Genomic DNA, 19,540 nt, shown 5'->3' with positions numbered 1-19,540 from the left:
CCATCCGCCTGATGAACTCCATCCACTCAGGATCGCCAACCGACCCATGCCCGCACCACATTTTCAACAAAGCAGACTCCATCATCGCTCCCCATCTCCGAGACGTCATCAACTGCTCCCTCAACTCCGCCACCTTCCCGGAAAGCTGGAAACATGCCGAACTCAGCGCCCTCCTGAAGAAACCCACAGCAGACCCCACTGAACTTAAGAACTACCGCCCCATCTCGCTCCTCCCATTCCCTGCCAAAGTCATTGAGAAAGCAGTCAACAGTCAGCTCGCCGCCTTCCTCGAATCTAACGGCTCCCTCGACCCATCTCAGTCCGGCTTCCGAGCCAAACACAGCACCGAGACCGCCCTCATCGCAGCAACAGACGACATTCGAACACTACTGGACAACGGAGAAACAGTTGCCCTCATCCTACTTGACCTCTCCGCAGCCTTCGACACAGTCTGCCATAACACCCTCATACAACGCCTCAGCAACATCGGAATACAAGGAAAAGCACTGGACTGGATCATCTCGTTCCTCGCCGGAAGAACGCAGAGAGTCCGCCTCCCACCTTTTAGATCAGAGGCCACCGAAGTCATCTGCGGCGTACCACAAGGATCATCTCTCAGTCCCACCCTCTTCAACGTATACATGAGCCCCCTCCCATCCATCGCGCGCCAACACAACCTCAACATCATCTCCTACGCAGACGACACCCAGCTGATCCTCTCCCTCACCAAAGACCCAAACACCGCCAAAATCAACTTACACGAAGGAATGAAAGATGTAGCCGAGTGGATGAAGAACAGCCGTTTAAAACTGAACTCGGACAAAACGGAAGTCCTCATCTTAGGCTCATCCCCCTCTGCTTGGGACGACTCATGGTGGCCACCGGCCCTGGGAACCGCACCCATACCTACGGACCACACGCGCAACCTAGGCTTCATCCTAGACTCCTCCCTCTCGATGACCAGACAAGTCAACGCCGTCTCATCATCATGCTTCAACATCCTACGCACGCTCAAAAAAATCTTCAGTTGGATCCCCGCCGAAACAAGAAAAACGGTCACCCACGCACTGGTCACAAGCCGACTGGATTACGGAAACACCCTCTATGCCGGAACCACAGCCAAACTACAGAAAAAACTCCAACGCATCCAAAACGCCTCAGCTAGACTCATACTAGACCTCCCCCGCCAAACTCACATTTCCGGTCACCTGAAAGACCTCCACTGGCTCCCCGTCAACAAGAGAATAACGTTCCGTCTCCTCACCCACGCACACAAAGCCCTCTACAACCTAGGACCCGAATGCCTCAACACGCGCCTGTCCTTTTACACCCCCACCCGCAAACTACGATCGTCCAATCAAGCCCTCGCCACAATTCCGCGCATCCATAGATCCACCATGGGGGAAGATCCTTCTCCTACTTAGCGGCCAAAACCTGGAACTCTCTCCCCACCCATCTCTGCCTTACACAGGACCACCTCTCCTTCAGAAAGCAACTAAAAACTTGGCTTTTCGATAAGTAAACTACCCTCCCTCCCCCCCACAAGCGCCTTGAGACCCCCTGGGTGAGTAGTGCACTATACAAATGTTAAACTTGAAACTTGACTTGAAACTTTTTTGCTGTTCAGCTTTTTGCTATGATATAATACTGGTTTATGCAAATATTTATGTTGACAAACCTTGGCTTCCATAAAAAAAAAAAAAGAGTGTATCCGGCTTTTCACTTACTGCCACTCTGGGTCTAGCGTCCGTCCCTATGGAAGGTGTCCTGTTTTCAGACTCAAGGGGGGTGGCCCTGCCCGGCCTCCTCCGGCCTTTGACGGGCAAGGATGGGACCGCCCTTGGCCCAGGCTTAGCCCGAGCGAGCCCGCGCTCGTCCCGCGCCACGGTACCCCAACGCTAATTTATCCTCTTTGGCCCGATGGAAATGTCGCGAGAGCGCACTGCCTCCTGGGAACTGGAGTCCTGGCAGTCCCCCGCTCCGCGATGTAGATGGAGCAAAGTCCGTCAAAGAAGGCAGCCACAAACAACAAGCAGGTCCCTGAGCAGCACAGAACAGCAAAGGGCAGGCGGAAATGGCCGGTAGGTCAATCAAATCACAGTATACTGTTCCAGAGGTTCAGTCCCAGAGACATTATCTGTAACTGAACGCAGACACCCTAGGAAGCATTTGCTTTTAAGACAAGTTGTGTTCACTCACCTGAAGGTGACATGCTTCATCATTGGGCTATACTCCTCACCAGGCCGGGGCTACAATGCCTGGCGGGCACCACAACAGGACACTTTGTCATAGATCTTTTATTAAGTACTCTGGATGAGCATAGTAGGACAGAGGATGTTGTGTCATAAGATGTGAGATTGGTGAAAGTATGACTATAAGATCAACTATCAGCCAGTTGCCGCAATTTAGGTAATGTGATCTTCCTGGTCCATGTTGAGATTAAAAACAGTGGCAGAGAAATTGAGGAACTAATTGCCCCTATCACTGTGTGAAAGTGTCGATCACCTATGGACCTGCTGGTAAGCTGGGGTCTATACTTCAGGTCAACTTTGTTCATGCCCTGTGTAGTCATGGAGCAATCTGTTGGCATTTCATCAGGACCAAATATGGGAAAATGGGTAAATGTGACCTAATCTTCTCCACAGCGTGAGGAGCTCTGTAACTCAAAGCCCTGTACCGTGCATAGGTGATAAGGTGCCTATTACCATCTTACTACCACAGGTGAGTGCTGTCTAACAGAGTGCACTAGATACGGTAATCCTCCTAATATTCAGGACATTTTGACTTATCCAATAGTGCCGCATCAGAGGGCAACTGGTTTGAAAAGCACATGCTTCCTAAAGTGCCTGCGTTCAGTTAGAGATAATGTCTGTGGGACTGAACCTCCAGAACAGTATACAGTGAGTTGATTTATATGAAGAATGTATATACTGGACTGCCATTTTCCTCGTCATCTCTAGTGATATGTAAAATAAAACACAGCACACCGGGAGGCCAACAAATCTATCATACATTTAATGCAAAAAAAATATTATTTTTTTCTTATTTTTTAAAGTTTTCAAAAACCTTTATTGAGGAACAAAATCATGGCAGACACAATACACTGAGCAATTCCGCAGCTCACATCAGCAAGATACAATTCAAGTCAGTCACTTAGTAACAGGCAGATTACATTGAATACATTTAATACAAAAATAGCAAAAGGCCAAGCAAACTAACAAGTGACAATTGTCTATGCAATGGACGAAGGCATCCACCCTAAAGCAATTTGAGTATATAATGCTAATGCTACACAATGTATTTTTACACACTTTTCTCCTAATACAAGTCAATGAAACATGAACACATGATAGAAACAGTTACTGAAACAACACTAATGAGTAGGAGGCAGGATCTTCTCTCAAGAGGAATGTGAGGAGTCCGTGAGGTGCAGATAAAAGATACACAGACAAGCTGCAGAATTCACTGTTTCTGGAAATAACACTTCTGTTTGTCAATATTCAATTTACTACAAGATGCAGGAAAGTGTGCCGATGGACATCACTAAATAAAATGGTTCTGGGCCCTAATAGAATTTGGTAGAAGAGGAGTTGAAGGGTAGTAGAGAGGTAGAGGGGTAGTAGAGGGGTAGTAGACGAGGAATAGAGGGGTAGTGGGGTAGAAGAAAGGGAAGAGGTGTAGAGGTTTAGAAGAGGGGTAGAGGGATAGAGCAGTTGTAGAGGGGTAGAAAGGGGTAAAGGTATTGAAGAGGGGTAGAAGAGAGGTAGAGGGGCAGAAGAGAGGTAGTGTAGAGGGGTAGAAGAGAGGTAGAGGCGTATAAGAGAGGTAGAGGGGTAGAAGAGAGGTAGAGTAGAGGTAGAGGGGTAGAAGAGAGGTAGTGTGGTAAAAGAGAAGTAGAGGGGTAAAAGAGGGGTAGGGGTAGAGGAGGGGTAGAGGAGTGGTAGAGGGGTAGAAGAGGGATGGTAGAGAGGTAGAAGGATAGTAGAGGGGTAGAAGGTTAGAAGAGGGGTAGTAAAAGGGAAGAGAGGTGGTAAAGGGGTAGAAAAGAGGTAGAGTGGTAGAAGAGTAGAAGAGATGTTGAGGGATAGAAGAGCGCTAGAGGGATAGAAGAAACGTAGACGGGTAGAAGAGAGGTAGAGGGATAGAAAAGAGGTAGAGTGGTAGAAGAGAGGTAGAATAGAGGTAGACTGGTAGAAGAGGTAGAGGGGTATAAGAGAGGTAGAGGGGCACTAGAGGGGTAGTAGGTTACAGGGGTAGTAGGTTTGAGGGGGTAGTAGAGGGGTAGAGGTGTAGGGGGTAGAAGGGGGGTAGAGAGGTAGAAGAGAGGTAAGAGGGGTAGAAGAGAGGTAGAGGCGTAGAAGAGAGGTAGACGGGTAGAAGAGCAGTAGAGGGGTAGAAGAGAGGTAGTGTGGTAGAAGAGAGGTAGAAGAGAAGTAGAGGGGTAAAAGAGAAGTAGTAGAGGGGTAGAAGAGGGGTGCAGGGGTAGAAGAGTGGTACAGGGGTAGAAAAGGGGTAGAGCGGTAGAAGAGAGTTAGTAGAGGGGTAGGCGAGCAGTGGTAGAGGGGTAATAGAGGGGTTGAGGTATAGTAGAGGTGCATAAGAGGGGTAGAGGGATAGAAGAGGGGTAGAAGAGAGGTAGAGGGGTATCAGAGGGGTAGTAGAGGGTTGTAGAGCAGTAGTAGAGGGGTTGCAGGGTAGTGAGGAGTAGTGGGAGGTAGTAGAGGGGTAGACGAGGGGTAGTAGTGGGGTAGAGGGGTAGTAGAGGGGTAGATGGGTAGAAAAGGAGAAGAGGGGTAGTAGAGCGGTAGAGTGGTAGGAGAGCGGTGGTAGAGGAGTAGTAGAAGTAGGGGTAGAAGAGGGGTAGGAGGTTAGAAGAAAGATAGAGTAGAGGTATAGGGGTTGAAGAGAGGTAGAGGGGTAGAAGACAGGTGGAGGGTTAGAAAAGAGGAAGACAAGAGATTGAGGGGTAGAAGAGAGGTAGTGTAGAGGTAGAAGAGGGGTAGTAGAGTGGTAGAGGAGGGGTAGAAGAGTAGAAAAGGGGTAGAGGGTTATTATAGGGTTAGAGGGGTAGAAGAGGGGTAGAGCTGTAGAAGAGGGGTAGAGGGGTCGAAGGGGGTAGAAAAGGGGTAGAAGGGTAGTAGAGGGGTAGAAAAGGGTAGCGGTGTAGAGGGGTATAAGAGGGTGTAATGGCAGAGTTTTTGGCTTTATTTAGCAGTGATATAGATCATTATTCTTGCTCGCATCTAGTATAGGTATTCTTAGCCTGTGTTGGCCCTTTTAAGCCCTTTTTCCAGACCTAGAAGAGGATAGCTGCTTAATATGCCTTTATTCTTGACTTTAACCTGTCTATTGCCTATTGGCTTTGACATATTAGATATATTGGTATGGTTTATGTAGGTATTCTGACAGAGCTAAGGAGCATTTCACCCCTTTCAGGCCTAAAGCTAGAGAGACTCCATCTTGATGGAAGCAGAGAGGCTTTTTAGGGCAAAAGCAATGTTTATAGTTATAACTGTTGTTCGCCCTAAGCGGACCGGAGAGAACCGGCCAGAGCTGAATCTAATCAGGAATTGTTCCCGGGCTCAGGTCTCTAGACGAAACAAGCAGACTGGTCACTGTGGGAGCGTCTAGCGCAAGGAGCCTGGTGCATGGGATTGGTGGGAAGAAGCTGCTGGCTGGAACTTTCCATGAGGAAACAGCATTCTATATTTGTGAAGTGCAGAGGCGGAGTCAGTCAGTCGAGGAGAGAGTCGAGCAGAGGGGAGTCAAGCAGAGAGGAGTCGAGGAGAGAGTCCAGCAGTGGAGTGGAGTTGGCAGAGAGAGAGAGAGGGTTCAATCTGGAGAAGAGCTGAGTTGAATAGTGAGCTGGAACTGAAGGAAGCAGTCAGAAGCAGTTGCTTATCAGGAGGAGGTGTGAATAGCTGGAGTCTGAAGTAATGCCTTTTAGAAGAGATAGAGGAGAGCTCGTGGATTAACCTATGGGAGCAGATGGAATTGGACATTGGCGCAGAGACAGAGTGAATAAGATAGTGGAATGAACGGTGATCAGAGCGGCAGGAACCATTAAGATTGAAGACGGAAGGTGGAGAGACAGTTCGTGTGGGGGAGAGGAGTCCAGAGACAGAGTGATCAGCGCAGAGGTGTACCCAAGAGTGCAGGGGAGAGAGAGAGAGCATGAGATGAGCCAAGGCACAGACGAGAGAGGAACCCAGATGACAGCTAGAACAAGACTTCACACTAATCAGGTGATATTGTTTTCATCACATTAGCTACATTTACACTTTATGTCTAATCTTTTCCCTTTTAGCGGAGTGTTCCTGTTATGTGTAATCCTTCTCTTTCAAGTGGTGTGTTCTACCTATAGCCTTTGTTAGACATGCATAAATGTTTATATTACTATAATAAAAGATCCCCAGTTTATAACAAACTGGTGTGTAGCCCCTATTCTTGTTCACTGAAGGTAAATGTACCTCCTAGGTGATTGTTAGATATGTGAATGGATGAGTAATCCCAATCAGGTAAGTGGTGATCACATAAATAGGGAGTGAGTGAACCTTTGATGCCAAGAGCAGAGAGTACACTATACAATCCGGACCCATATTCAAAGTTATTATTGTAGTTTCATCCCGAGTAGACAGCTGAGATAATATCCCAATATATATATATATATGTATAGGTGTTCATAGGAATGTGGTCGTCGTTGATATGCGGCGTTAATGAGAGCACTGGGGGGTTGAACCAGTGTGTATACCCACTGAATTGTGGCTTGAGTAAATGAGAGCACTAGGTAGTGGAACTAGTGTGTAGTTTCGCAGGATCGCGAACACTTTGGAAAAGGGAGCATTGGGTTCTGCAGGCCCGTGTGTAGACGCACCAGATTGTGTGTCAGATCTGCCCTAGGGTAGAACGGTCTGGGTCAGGGTGGCCGCGAGACCAACTGATGTGAATAAGTGTGGTGTAGGGTATGGATATCTCTAGTAATCAGTGAGTATTCTTAGTATCCCTATAGATTTAGTGGGGTTCTTAATAATATGAGCTTGTATATTGCGAGTTCCCTATCCTCAGGTAGGTACCAGGTGCCTGGATATAGAGGAGTCCTGAGGACGGAAGGTGAGTACGTTTTGGCTGGGTCACAGGGGCCCCTGGGGGCTGATCCCACCTACTCAGAAAATCCAGCCATTACAGAGGGATAGAGGTGTAGAGGGGTAGAAGGGTAGAAGAGAGTTCGAGGGATAGAAGAGAGGTAGAGTAGAGGTAGAGGGGTATAAGAGAGGTAGAGGAGTAGATGGGTAGAAGGATAGAATAGAGGTAGAGGGGTAGAAGAGTGGTAGAGGGGAGGTAGAGGGGTAATAGAGGGGTAGTAGGGTAGAGGGGTAGTAGAGGGGTACAAGTGGTGTAGAGGGGTTGAAGAGGTATATTAGAGGGGTCGATGGGTAGTAGAGGTGTAGAGGGGTGGAAGAGAGGTAGAGTAGAGGTAGAGGGGTAGAAGAGAGGTAGAGGGGTAATAGAGGGGTTGAGGTATAGTAGAGGTGCATAAGAGGGGTAGAGGGATAGAAGAGGGGTAGAAGAGAGGTAGAGGGGTATCAGAGGGGTAGTAGAGGGTTGTAGAGCAGTAGTAGAGGGGTTGCAGGGTAGTGAGGAGTAGTGGGAGGTAGTAGAGGGGTAGACGAGGGGTAGTAGTGGGGTAGAGGGGTAGTAGAGGGGTAGATGGGTAGAAAAGGAGAAGAGGGGTAGTAGAGCGGTAGAGTGGTAGGAGAGCGGTGGTAGAGGAGTAGTAGAAGTAGGGGTAGAAGAGGGGTAGGAGGTTAGAAGAAAGATAGAGTAGAGGTATAGGGGTTGAAGAGAGGTAGAGGGGTAGAAGACAGGTGGAGGGTTAGAAAAGAGGAAGACAAGAGATTGAGGGGTAGAAGAGAGGTAGTGTAGAGGTAGAAGAGGGGTAGTAGAGTGGTAGAGGAGGGGTAGAAGAGTAGAAAAGGGGTAGAGGGTTATTATAGGGTTAGAGGGGTAGAAGAGGGGTAGAGCTGTAGAAGAGGGGTAGAGGGGTCGAAGGGGGTAGAAGAGGGGTAGAAGGGTAGTAGAGGGGTAGAAAAGGGTAGCGGTGTAGAGGGGTATAAGAGGGATAGAGGTGTAGAGGGGTAGAAGGGTAGAAGAGAGTTCGAGGGATAGAAGAGAGGTAGAGTAGAGGTAGAGGGGTATAAGAGAGGTAGAGGAGTAGATGGGTAGAAGGATAGAATAGAGGTAGAGGGGTAGAAGAGTGGTAGAGGGGAGGTAGAGGGGTAATAGAGGGGTAGTAGGGTAGAGGGGTAGTAGAGGGGTACAAGTGGTGTAGAGGGGTTGAAGAGGTATATTAGAGGGGTCGATGGGTAGTAGAGGTGTAGAGGGGTGGAAGAGAGGTAGAGTAGAGGTAGAGGGGTAGAAGAGAGGTAGAGGGGTAATAGAGGGGTAGTAGGTTAGAGCGGTGGTAGGGTAGAGGGGTAGAAGAGGGTTAGAGGGGTAGAGTAGAGGTAGAAGGGTAGAGGAGAGGTAGAGGAGTAGAGGAGAGGTAGAGGGATAGAAGAGAGGTAGAGGGGTAGAAAAGAGGTAGAGGGGTAGAAGAGAGGTAGAGGGGTAGAAGAGAGGTAGAGTAGAGGTAGAGGGGTAGAAGAGAGATAGAGGGGTTGAGGAGAGGTAGCAGGATAGAAGAGAGGTAGAGGAATGAAGAGAGGTAGAGCGGTAGAAGAGAAGTAGAGAGGTAGAAGAGAGGTAGAGGGGTAGAAGAGAGGTAGAGTAGAGGTAGGGAGGTAGAGATGTAGAGTGGAGGTAGAGGGGTAGAAGAGAGGTAGGGATATATAGGCAAATGAAAAGGAAGCTATCAACTTCAGGAATGTGAAAGAAAGCTTTTGTATTTTGAAAGCTGATGACCCATGAGGAGAGAGGAAAGCCAGATAGCTCCTCTGCTCGTGAGCGGGCGCCCGAGCGCGTAACTGCAAGCTCTAGGCCACAGTGGTAGAATTTTCTGAAGCCCACTTACTTAAAGTCTCACCAGTGCAGGGCATGCGCTGGCTCAGGTGAGACCTAAAAAGGTTGCTTTCTGACCGAAGCACTAACTTTTTGCCAAATTTGGGGTAATTCCATTCAGTAGTTTCGGCTGTAGCCTTGCACAAATTTTCCTATGGGAAATTGATTTTTTTACTCTTATTTTTTGATTTTCTCAAAAACTACTGAACGGATTTACACCATTTTTAAAAAAGGTTGCGTTCTGAACCAAGCTCTACCTTTTTTTCCAAATTTCGGGTAATTCCGTACAGCAATTCGGGCTGTAGCTTGTCGCAAAATTTCCTATGGAAATTAACATGGAGAAAACGCTTTTGCTTACGCTTTTCCACCTCTCCTGCTAATTCCATTTATAGTTCGGAAGCTCAGACAAGTGTCCCTCACTGATCTTAATAGACCCCACATGTTCTTGTCAACCTTGGTACTCTCATCCTTAGAACTCTGAGTGGTTCCACATCAAAAGCTACATATCACATCTTGTCTCCTCACTCTGAGCCATGGAGAAATCAGACATCCAATTCCCAGAGAACTCAACCTAGCGATTTGGCTCCTGAAGTCATAGAGTTTGGTTATTTACAACTACAACCAGACTGTATGAATATTCCCAAGGAAGCTAGAAAGCCTACTACTAGAGCATGTTATGCAGCAAATGAAACGTTTTGTTGCCTATTGTAACAACAACAATATCAATCATCTTGATACGTTTGTGCAGAACATCATTTGTTATCTGTTGCATTTACAGCAATGTGGATTCACTTACACATCCATTTGTTTACACCTGGGAGCCGTAGCTGCACACTTGCAAAATAGACAACACCTATCTCTCTTCTGAGTACCAGTGATTAAAGTCTTCATGGAAGGATTAAAAAGGGTTATACCGCCAAGTATTCCCCCTGCACCTGAGTGGAACTTAGTTGATAAACTTCAGGCATTAACTATACAAGAGCCTTTATTTCAACTTCACAAAGATAGAGTGGTTCTACGTACCAATCCTAAATTTCTCCTTAAAGTAGTTTCTGCTTAGTGGTAATTCATGTGCAATATCAAATTAAAATAACATATCATTAGCATTTTCATTATTAATTTAACCATCGTAATTCTTGTATAGAATTTAAGTGCTGCAATGATAATAGAGCAAAAGACATACAATTGATGGACGGAATGCAGAACAAATCAAAACATTCACCCCCAGTCAAGAGATCTGGGTAAATCCATCATTATTTTGCTCACCATGCCACCCCAGTTTAGACCTGGCTATATGCAAATCAGTCTTGACCCTGTGCCTCATGGGAACAGTCCAGTCTGAACTGCAATGATAATAGAAGCAGATAAAAATAATGAGCAAAATAAGCACATTGAACAGAATAAATAGTTCCACCATATTTCTAAAACAATGTACATATGCAAGCATATAAAAACGGTATATAGCGTTTTCCTACTATGCTTTCCTGTGTGTGTGTGTCTGTTGGTCTCTGTGTTTCTGTCTCCCTTTCCTTGTAGGGAAAGTATCTAGCTCCCCGTTCTAGAAGAGTCGGTCAAGAGGGAGCACACTGCATTGAATAATTTCTTGGTATGCACTTTTTATTAGTATTACAGGAAATCACAATGATTGATTGTCTCTGTTATATTCTTCTTTCCCACAGGGTCTTCCACTTCAGGCCCTTAGGTGTGCCTCGGCCGCCGTCGTCCCTCGGACAGAAGGAAAAGACTCAGGTAAGTGTTTTTGCTTTATGGTTTAGTCAAGGGAAGATGTGAGGGATAACTAATAGCTATGAATAAATGTGAAGGGAGGGTGTAGAGATTGGAGCAACCAAAATAAAAAGAGTAGCCGATGATTTCTGCTCTTGTCTTTGTTTCCGTTTCACTTATTTCCTTTTCCCTGGGTCCCTTTCACCCCTCAGCCTCCCCTCCCGTCCCTCTCTTACTCAGCCCCTATCCAAAAACCCCATAGACGCCCACGCACCTGGAAGAGCCATGACCTTCCGGGGCCATGGCGTGGTGACTCCGCGTCCTTCAGTGAGGTATGGTCATCTGGTTTGGCTTTCTCTCCTCCGCCAGGTTCGGGTGTTCTGCTTGCCGACAAGCTGTGACCTCCCCTGGGCTCCGGTTCTCTCTCCCGTAAGGCTGTTAGACCTTCTCTGTCTTTCCGGTCTTCCCCCGCTGGTTTCTCCGCCTCGCGATCCCATTCCGCGTGTAGCTGTACCAACTACTAACCAACCTGACGCGCTCTCTGCCCCCGCCTTCTTCAAGTGTGTATTCTCTGATGTCAGGCCTCAGCTCCGGCTTAAAGGGGCAGCCTGCCGATTCCCCTCTCTCCACTTCTTGATGACAGCAAGAGGGGACTGTGAATATACTAGGGGAGAAATATTTGAAGGGATGGCATGGCACTCCTTATCCTCTCTCCCATCGTCTACCACATGGGCTACCTGACACACCCCAACCCCAGATGCACCCAAAAATAGCTTATCCTAAAAACCCACCTCCCAAAAACAAGATACCAAACAAAAGGAAAATGTTACAAGCTTCAGGTGATGTCCCTAGTGTCTGATTACTGGTGTTCGTTTAGGTTTACAGGAGTCCAGATGTTACATAGCAGACCATGTCTATGCATGCCGTGTATTTTTCATTCATTATTGGAGTATTTATGTATTCCACTCATCGTGCGTGCCAGAAGGGAGATGTATTTGGCTACAGTTGTTTATATAGATCCAGACTAGATCAGGTCTGTGTCTCCTGCTCCACAGCTTGTACCCATAAAAGTGCATCAATGTTTCCTTCCCTTAGAAGCAAATCCACTTGTATTCCAGTTTAAGCATATTTATTTTCATAGAATCACTTTCAAAATCCACTGTTCCGCAAGTAAATTTAAATTCAGTCTGCCCAATTCATTTTGGGGGTTCTCCCTTCATCAGGGTATGCATGTGAGGAATCTATGTTGTATGTTGTGTGCGGAAAATAGTGACATATGAATTAACTTGCAATGCAATCTAATCCTACAGATACATAAATTAATAGTTTACTACATGTCCTGGTAGAGCCTAACCGCAAGTCTGTGTTTGTGTTATACCAGGGTCTCCACCTTTTCGATAGTGAGAGCTACTTCTGATCGAGGAGAATCATCCTGATCTACTGCCTTTATCACGTGGCTTAGCTAAGGGTAGATAAATGCCAAGCAACTTCATTGCTGCCCTAGAGCGCCCAGTCCTGCTGCAGTGAGCACATAGCATTTGTAGCACTGGGTTAGGAAAGGTTTACCTGTAGGGCCCCTAAGCCTTTGTAGCACTGTTAGGTTTACCTGCAGGACCTCAAGCATTTATAGTACTGGTAGGAACGCTGTATCTGTGGGGTCCTCAGGGACGCGTTATGTTCATTTTATTCTTATTAACAAATCACATCTGAGAGGTGAGTGTTTCACTGAGGGTTGTGGCCTCTTTCTCCTGCAATACATGGGATGGCATTGTTCTCTAGGTGAGTGTGAAGACAGAAGACTTCTATTATCTGGTGAGTTGCCCTCCTGTTCATTGGCTCCTGTCCAGATCCTGGCCTGCTTTAACAATTCAAGATTAATGTTCAGTAGTGGCACTCACAGTATAAGGACTGTGAGCAAGACCTGCTGTAGAGTTTTCGCTGTCCTAGGAAAAATGTCTCAATGTAGGAAAGGGCCTGTTTTGGACATGGTTAGCCTTCACCTTTTACCCGGAAAATGATATAGTATTTACTGTAAGTGCACAGGGTCCCTGCCAACCATGTCCCCTGAGCCCGATCTCCTTCCCTTAAGTGTACCTGTCGTTTCCACGGTTGGCACCGCATTAGCTCACATATAAGTCCCTTGTAAAAGATACCTCTGGTACCAAGGGCCTTGTTGTTAAAGAGGGTCTCTAAAGGCTGCAGCACAAATTATGCCACCCTAAGGGACCCCTCACCAAGCACATACATACATACATCGATACATACATACATACATACATACTGCCACTGCAGCTGTGTGTCTTGGTGCAGACAAATCTGAAGAGTCGATATGGCACTCATCCCTGTATGCGATGCCCATGGGGACTGTCTGAGATATAGGTAAGACACCCCTCTAGCAGGTCTCATAGGGATATCTCCTGTGATGGCATAGCTGCATGAGCAGATATGCCCCAACAATATCCTTGTTGATTCCGGGATATTGCAAGTGACCAGGGAAGCTCTATAGTAAGTACATTGGCTGCGCACTTGTCATTACGAGTTCCCCAGCCTCATGAAGGTTTCTCTGAAATATGGGATATTTGATACTAAACATCTCAGCATAATAAACCTGTGCCGATTGCAGTGTCCGATTGATTAAAAATTGCACACAGAGGGCCCCTTAGAGGGGCCCCTAAGCTCTACCAATCCTTAGTGTGATCATCGACTGTCCTAAGCCAACCTGCTACCACCAGTCAGTGTTCTGGCCTCATGGGTAGAGTGCCTGTGCACGCTGAGGTCGAGAACAATGCCTTTCCTGGCTGGATGTGTTCACTCCTCCCCTGGTCAGGAAGAGCTATCTGTGGCATGGATTTTCAAAGGGCTTGCCACCTTTGTAATGCGACCCTTGCCTCTCCTGTCAGAGGGAGTGTTAGAAGGGGCGATCTCAGGGGAGTACAGAATGTGTACCTGACCACCCTGCGACCCACCTCTCCTAGGAATACTGCTGAGCACTGGTGGGAGACCCTTCTGGGGAAGAGTCTCGTATCTAGGATTGCACGCGCTGAGCTCGCACCACTCGAGAAAGGGACACCACACCGTAGGTTCTGAGGATTGTATTCTTTATCTTACCAAAGTAACTGGATCTTTATGATCTGCAAGGTTCGTATTTACAAACGGAGCAAGCGCTCAGGAAGTCTCTGCAAGGATAGGGGTAGCGGGACAGTCTTAATGTTCAGGGCCAATGCAGGTGCGTATCCGGCGCACAGCTCTCAATCCTCGAGCCGGGAGATACGATACGATCTTGGGTCCAGCCGGACCAGAATAGTCTCCGAGCCGCGACCAAGTCAGCAGGGCTCGAGTAAGGATATCAGAGTTCTTACGATCTTCGGGGAGCCGCGATCCAATCAGCAGGGCTCAGGTGTTCTCAAGGTTGCAAGGGGAGCCGCGACCACGTCTGCAGGGCTCAGATGTTTCAGGCAGAAGTCCTTCTCTGCCAGGTGGGAGCCGCGACAATGTCAGCAGGGCTCACCAAGGTTCCAAGGTTCAGGTCGTTTTCTCTTCGATGTTCTGTCGAGCCGCGACCACGTCAGCAGGGCTCTCTTAGTTCCAGGATTCGATCTGCAGATAGTCTCAAAGCGCCCCTTGTTATAGGTCTGCTCCTCTTTGATGTCCGGAGTCCTCACAGGTAGGGGTCTTAGCACCTGGGGGTCGTTTGTCGGGGTTTCCTGCCACACGGTCCTATGATCCTTTCAAGTTGGGTCTGGAGGGATCCCAGACACTCAGCAGGCGTGGAGCCAGCCCTCAGGGAGGCCGGAGGGGCGATCGAAACCCATCTCTCGAGGGGAGGTTGGAGGTGTGATATAAACTGCCCCTCCCTCTCTTGCTCACGGGGAGCTCTCTACCCCCCAGCCGGGCATGGCGCGTCTAGGGCCGAGGTCGCGCTGTGGCCGGGCGTGGCCATCTTAGGAGCAGGGGAATGGTCACTTTGGGACCGATGGGGTTTGGGTGCGTCCGGTACCGGGAAGATGGGGGGTGAGGACGGGGAAGCCCAGTGTTGTCTGGGGGGTCATGGAGGAAGTGGGCCGGGTAGGCCGGGATAATCAGGGGCCTGGTGTGGTGCACGGGTCAGGGTTGGGTCGCTACGGGTCAGGGAGGGCCACGCCACGAGGCCGGGTCTAACAGGGAGCAAGTGATCTTCCTGTCCTCACCACGTTTTTGGCCGAGGACCGGTGGAAAACCTTAGATAGAATAGAAGGTGTGCCCCCCGTTGCCTCTGCCAACTCCACCCCTAAGGTGCTGGAGACGAGGTGAAGTACACTTTGTAGTGCCCACCATCTTGAAGATGGTGGGACTTATTCAATCAGGGCTAGGACTATGTCCCCTTCCCACAGGAGGTGGGCATGATAAGAGGGTGTAGACACCCCGGGAAAGTGGCCCTTTGGCCACTACCTTTTACTCCCTTGTAACACCCTTAAATAAAGATTTTAGGCGGCATCCTCAGACCCTGAATTTCAGTTCCTGGCGACCTAAGAAGAGCCGGGCACAGCAGCCTTCTCTGCTGGTGAGGCTCTGTAGAGAACTATGATAATAATAATAGGTCCACTTATAAAGCGCAATGGTTACACTTATGCCAGTGTGTCCCCGCGCTGCGGTAGAGTTAGCCAGTAATCAGATGCCCACTACCCTCACCCTACTAAACTTGGGGAAAGAGAAGCGTTTTTAGTTTTTTCCTGAAGCATCTCTCCTGGGCCTCCATCCGGAGCTCCATCGGGAGAGCATTCCATTGCTTGGCCGCCAATAGGCAGAAGGAAGGACTGGCTTTCTTAATGTTGGGTACGCACACCAATCCTACCCCACCTGACCTCAGCTGACGTGTGGGGACATAGGGGGTCAGGAGATCCGACCGATACGGAGGGGTCCTTCCCTGCAGGATCCGATGACAGACACAAAGTGCCTTGAAAGTGACTCTTTCTTTAATCGGGAGCCAGTGTAACGCGGCCAGGGCTTCCCTAGCCGATGCCCTTCTCGGACGCCTCAAAATAAGGTGGGCTGCCACATTCTGCACTCCCTGCAGACGGAGCATACACTTGGTTGTCTCGCCTAGATAAAGGATGTTACCATAGTCCAGGTGCGACGTCACCAGGGCATGAACCAGAGTCTTTCTAGCCGCCACGGGGAGTAGGTCCAAGGTTTTACGCAGGACCTTCAGGATTCCAAAACAGGTCCCTGCCACCAGTCTGGTTTGATAGTCGAAGGAAAGACTGGGATCTAACCAAACTCCCAAGTTCTTTGCCTGCACAGAGGGCGTAGGTGTCTCCCCCCCAAGTCCTGGGGCTACCATGCCGATGACAACACAGTGGGGCTTTACCCACCACAAGCACCTCTGTCTTGTTGCCATTCAACTTCAGGCCGTTCTTAGCCATCCATGCAGCCAATTCTGGCATGCATGCCATGAAGTTGGAGGCAGCGAACTCCGGTGCCTGGGTCAGGGAGACCACCAGCTGCGTTTCATCGGCATAGGATACGACCCTGATCCCGAACCCCTGAGCAATCTCCGAAACGGGAGCTACATAGAGATTAAACAGGGTCGGGCTCAGGGTCAGGCTGCAGCACTCCCTGGTTCAGCTTGATGACCCTAGAGTAGTGTTCACCCTGTCTCACCTGGAAGCAGCGACCCGACAGGAAAGAATTTAGCCATTCAGGGCATTGCCAGACACCCCACCCTTCCTCAGACACTGTACCAACGTGTGATGGGCTACAGTGTACAGGCAGCACTTAGATCCAACAGGATCAAGGCCACCGTTTGATCTGCATCCACAAATTGCCTGATGGATTCAGTGGCAAGAAGCAGCGCTGATTCTGTCGAGTACCCAGCTCGAAAGCCGGACATGGTCCCAGCCCTACTGGCCTGTCTGCATCCCTGGATGATCCTGATTCAAAGGTCAACTCGTCTTGCAGCCCAGCGACCTCCAGAACCTTGGGAGGACTGCCTGCCTTCGATAAAGACCAAGGTCTCCAGAGAAAAGCAGACCTATTCACAAAGCAACCCTCTTCAAAGTAAAGACTCTGTGACCTGAAGAACTGCGCAGACTGCCCCCCGGTTTTACCTCTGCACCCGATGCTACCAGCCCGAGTCCAAGTGGCCCACCGGTTCAGCAAGGTTCCCCAGCTCTCAAGAGCCCAACTCCACCATGAGCTGACCTCTCCTGGACTCCTAGAAGTTGCCTGCAGCTTCTGCAAGAAGACCCCTCAACCGCGACATGCACTGGTTAGCCATTTCTGACACCAAAAGGCACCCCTTCACCCATCCATCCTGGACCTTGGTGAAGAGGACAAAAGGTGTCCGTACGTCCCTGAGCATCATAACTTACCTCAATGGCTGTTGGTTTCTTTCGATCGGCCTCCTGCTGGAGCCTGCAGCCCTTTTCAGATTTGGCCTGCCTCCATTGCTTTTCCTTGGGCACCCGATGCTGTGTTGGCACTGTGCATCCAGCCGCCCCTATGCCGCTAGTGTTGTAGTGTTGGTGCTGCCTTGGCCCCTGCTCAGTGTTAGCCTCAGCCTCGGAGACTGTTCCTCCAGGCCGCTGCTTCTTACCTGTAAGCACCCTCTGTCCGATTGCCCCAGTCCCCTTTATTTGTATTCGGTGACTGACCTTGAACTTGCACCATGTACCCGCCCACCCCTTTGTCGCTTGTGGTGCACTGTTGGTGCTGAACTGAACCTTGCCTTGTACTGACCTGAATTTCCGAAGACTGGTCTTGTAAGTCAATGATGCGTATACGTACGTTTAATGTATTTTCCTCCCATTGCTTAACATTGCAAAGTCTGAAAATTGCAGTGTGTCCACTTTTTACATTGAAAATGTATTTCTATTGCGAAAAATATTTACCTAAGACAAAGTTCTGTGGTTCTGCATAATAAATCCAACCAAGTGTCATTTTTATGAATTGGTCTCAGATTTAATCATTGCGTGTGTGTCTCTTTTATTGCCACGGTGTGTACAACAAATGCTTACGACTACCCTCGGATAAGCTAACTGCTCTTTCACACTACTACAAAAGAGAGCATTAGTATTATCTACTTTAGTCTCTGTAAAGCCTTTGGGGATCCACTGGACTCTCTGCTCACTCTACCTCTTTTTGGTATGGTATATAGAGAGCCAGCTTCCTACACTGGTGGCGCAGCGGTAGGGTACACGGCACACTCTACCTCTCTTGGTATAGTATATAGAGAGCCAGCTTCCTACACTGGTGGCGCAGCGGTAGGGTACACGGCACACTCTACCTCTTTTTGGTATAGTATATATTGAGCCAGCTTCCTACACTGGTGGTGCAGCGGTAGGGTACATGACACACTCTACCTCTTTTTGGTATAGTATATAGAGAGCCAGCTTCCTACACTGGTGGCGCAGCGGTAGGGTACACAACACACTCTTCCTCTTTTTGGTATAGTATATAGAGAGCCAGCTTCCTACACTGGTGGCGCAGCGGCAGGGTACACGGCACACTCTACCTCTTTTTGGTACAGTATATAGAGAGCCAGCTTCCTACACTGGTGGCGCAGCGGTAGGGTACACGACACACTCTACCTCTTTTTGGTATAGTATATAGAGAGCCAGCTTCCGAAACTGGTGGCACAGCGGTAGGGTACATGACACACTCTACCTCTTTTTGGTATAGTATATAGAGAGCCAGCTTCCTACACTGGTGTCGCAGCGATAGGGTATACGACACACTCTACCTCTTATTGGTATAGTATATAGAGAGCCAGCTTCCTACACTGGTGGTGCAGCGGTAGGGTACACGACACACTCTACCTCTTTTTGGTATAGTATATAGAGAGCCAGCTTCCTACACTGGTGTCGCAGCGATAGGGTATACGACACACTCTACCTCTTATTGGTATAGTATATAGAGAGCCAGCTTCCTACACTGGTGGTGCAGCGGTAGGGTACACGGCACACTCTACCTCTTTTTGGTATAGTATATAGAGAGCCAGCTTCCTACACTGGTGGCGCAGCGGTAGGGTACACGACACGCTCTACCTCTTTTTGGTATAGTATATAGAGAGCCAGCTTCCTACACTGGTGGCGCAGCGGTAGGGTACACGACACACTCTACCTCTTTTTGGTATAGTATATAGAGAGCCAGCTTCCTACACTGGTGGCGCAGCGGTAGGGTACACGACACACTCTACCTCTTTTTGGTATAGTATATAGAGAGCCAGCTTCCTACACTGGTGGCGCAGCGGTAGGGTACACAACACACTCTACCTCTTTTTGGTATAGTATATAGAGAGCCAGCTTCCTACACTGGTGGCGCAGCGGAAGGGTACACGACACACTCTACCTCTTTTTGGTATAGTATATAGAGAGCCAGCTTCCTACACTGGTGGCGCAGCGGTAGGGTACACGACACACTCTACCTCTTTTTGGTATAGTATATAGAGAGCCAGCTTCCTACACTGGTGGCGCAGCGGTAGGGTACATGACACACTCTACCTCTTTTTGGTATAGTATATAGAGAGCAAGCTTCCTACACTGGTGGCGCAGCGGTAGGGTACACGACACACTCTACCTCTTTTTGGTATAGTATATAGAGAACCAGCTTCCTACACTTGTGGCGCAGTGGGAGGGTACACGACACACTCTACCTCTTTTTGGTATAGTATATTGAGAGCCAGCTTCCGACACTGGTGGCGCAGCGGTAGGGTACACAACACACTCTGCCTCTTTTTGGTATAGTATATAGAGAGCCAGCTTCCTACACTGGTGGCGCAGCGGTAGGGTACACAGCACACTCTACCTCTTTTTGATATAGTATATAGAGAGCCAGCTTC

At 48.7% G+C, this 19,540-nt stretch overlaps 1 protein-coding gene across 2 annotated transcripts in view; it reads left to right on the top strand.

Annotated features, from left to right (window-relative positions):
- LOC147737093 (uncharacterized) overlaps positions 1–19,540 on the top strand; it is a 54,254-nt gene that overhangs the window by 14,737 nt on the left and 19,977 nt on the right. For both annotated transcript variants that reach the window (XM_086963260.1, XM_086963215.1), the window contains exon 2: positions 10,677–10,746. The gene's annotated coding sequence lies outside the window, so the exon portion shown is untranslated. The remainder of the gene's footprint in view (positions 1–10,676; positions 10,747–19,540) is intronic.

This window comes from Lissotriton vulgaris, chromosome 1_1, assembly GCF_964263255.1.
Source record: "Lissotriton vulgaris chromosome 1_1, aLisVul1.2, whole genome shotgun sequence".
NCBI classification, from domain to species: Eukaryota; Metazoa; Chordata; class Amphibia; order Caudata; family Salamandridae; genus Lissotriton; species Lissotriton vulgaris.
This window is presented reverse-complemented; position numbering and strand designations above follow the sequence as displayed.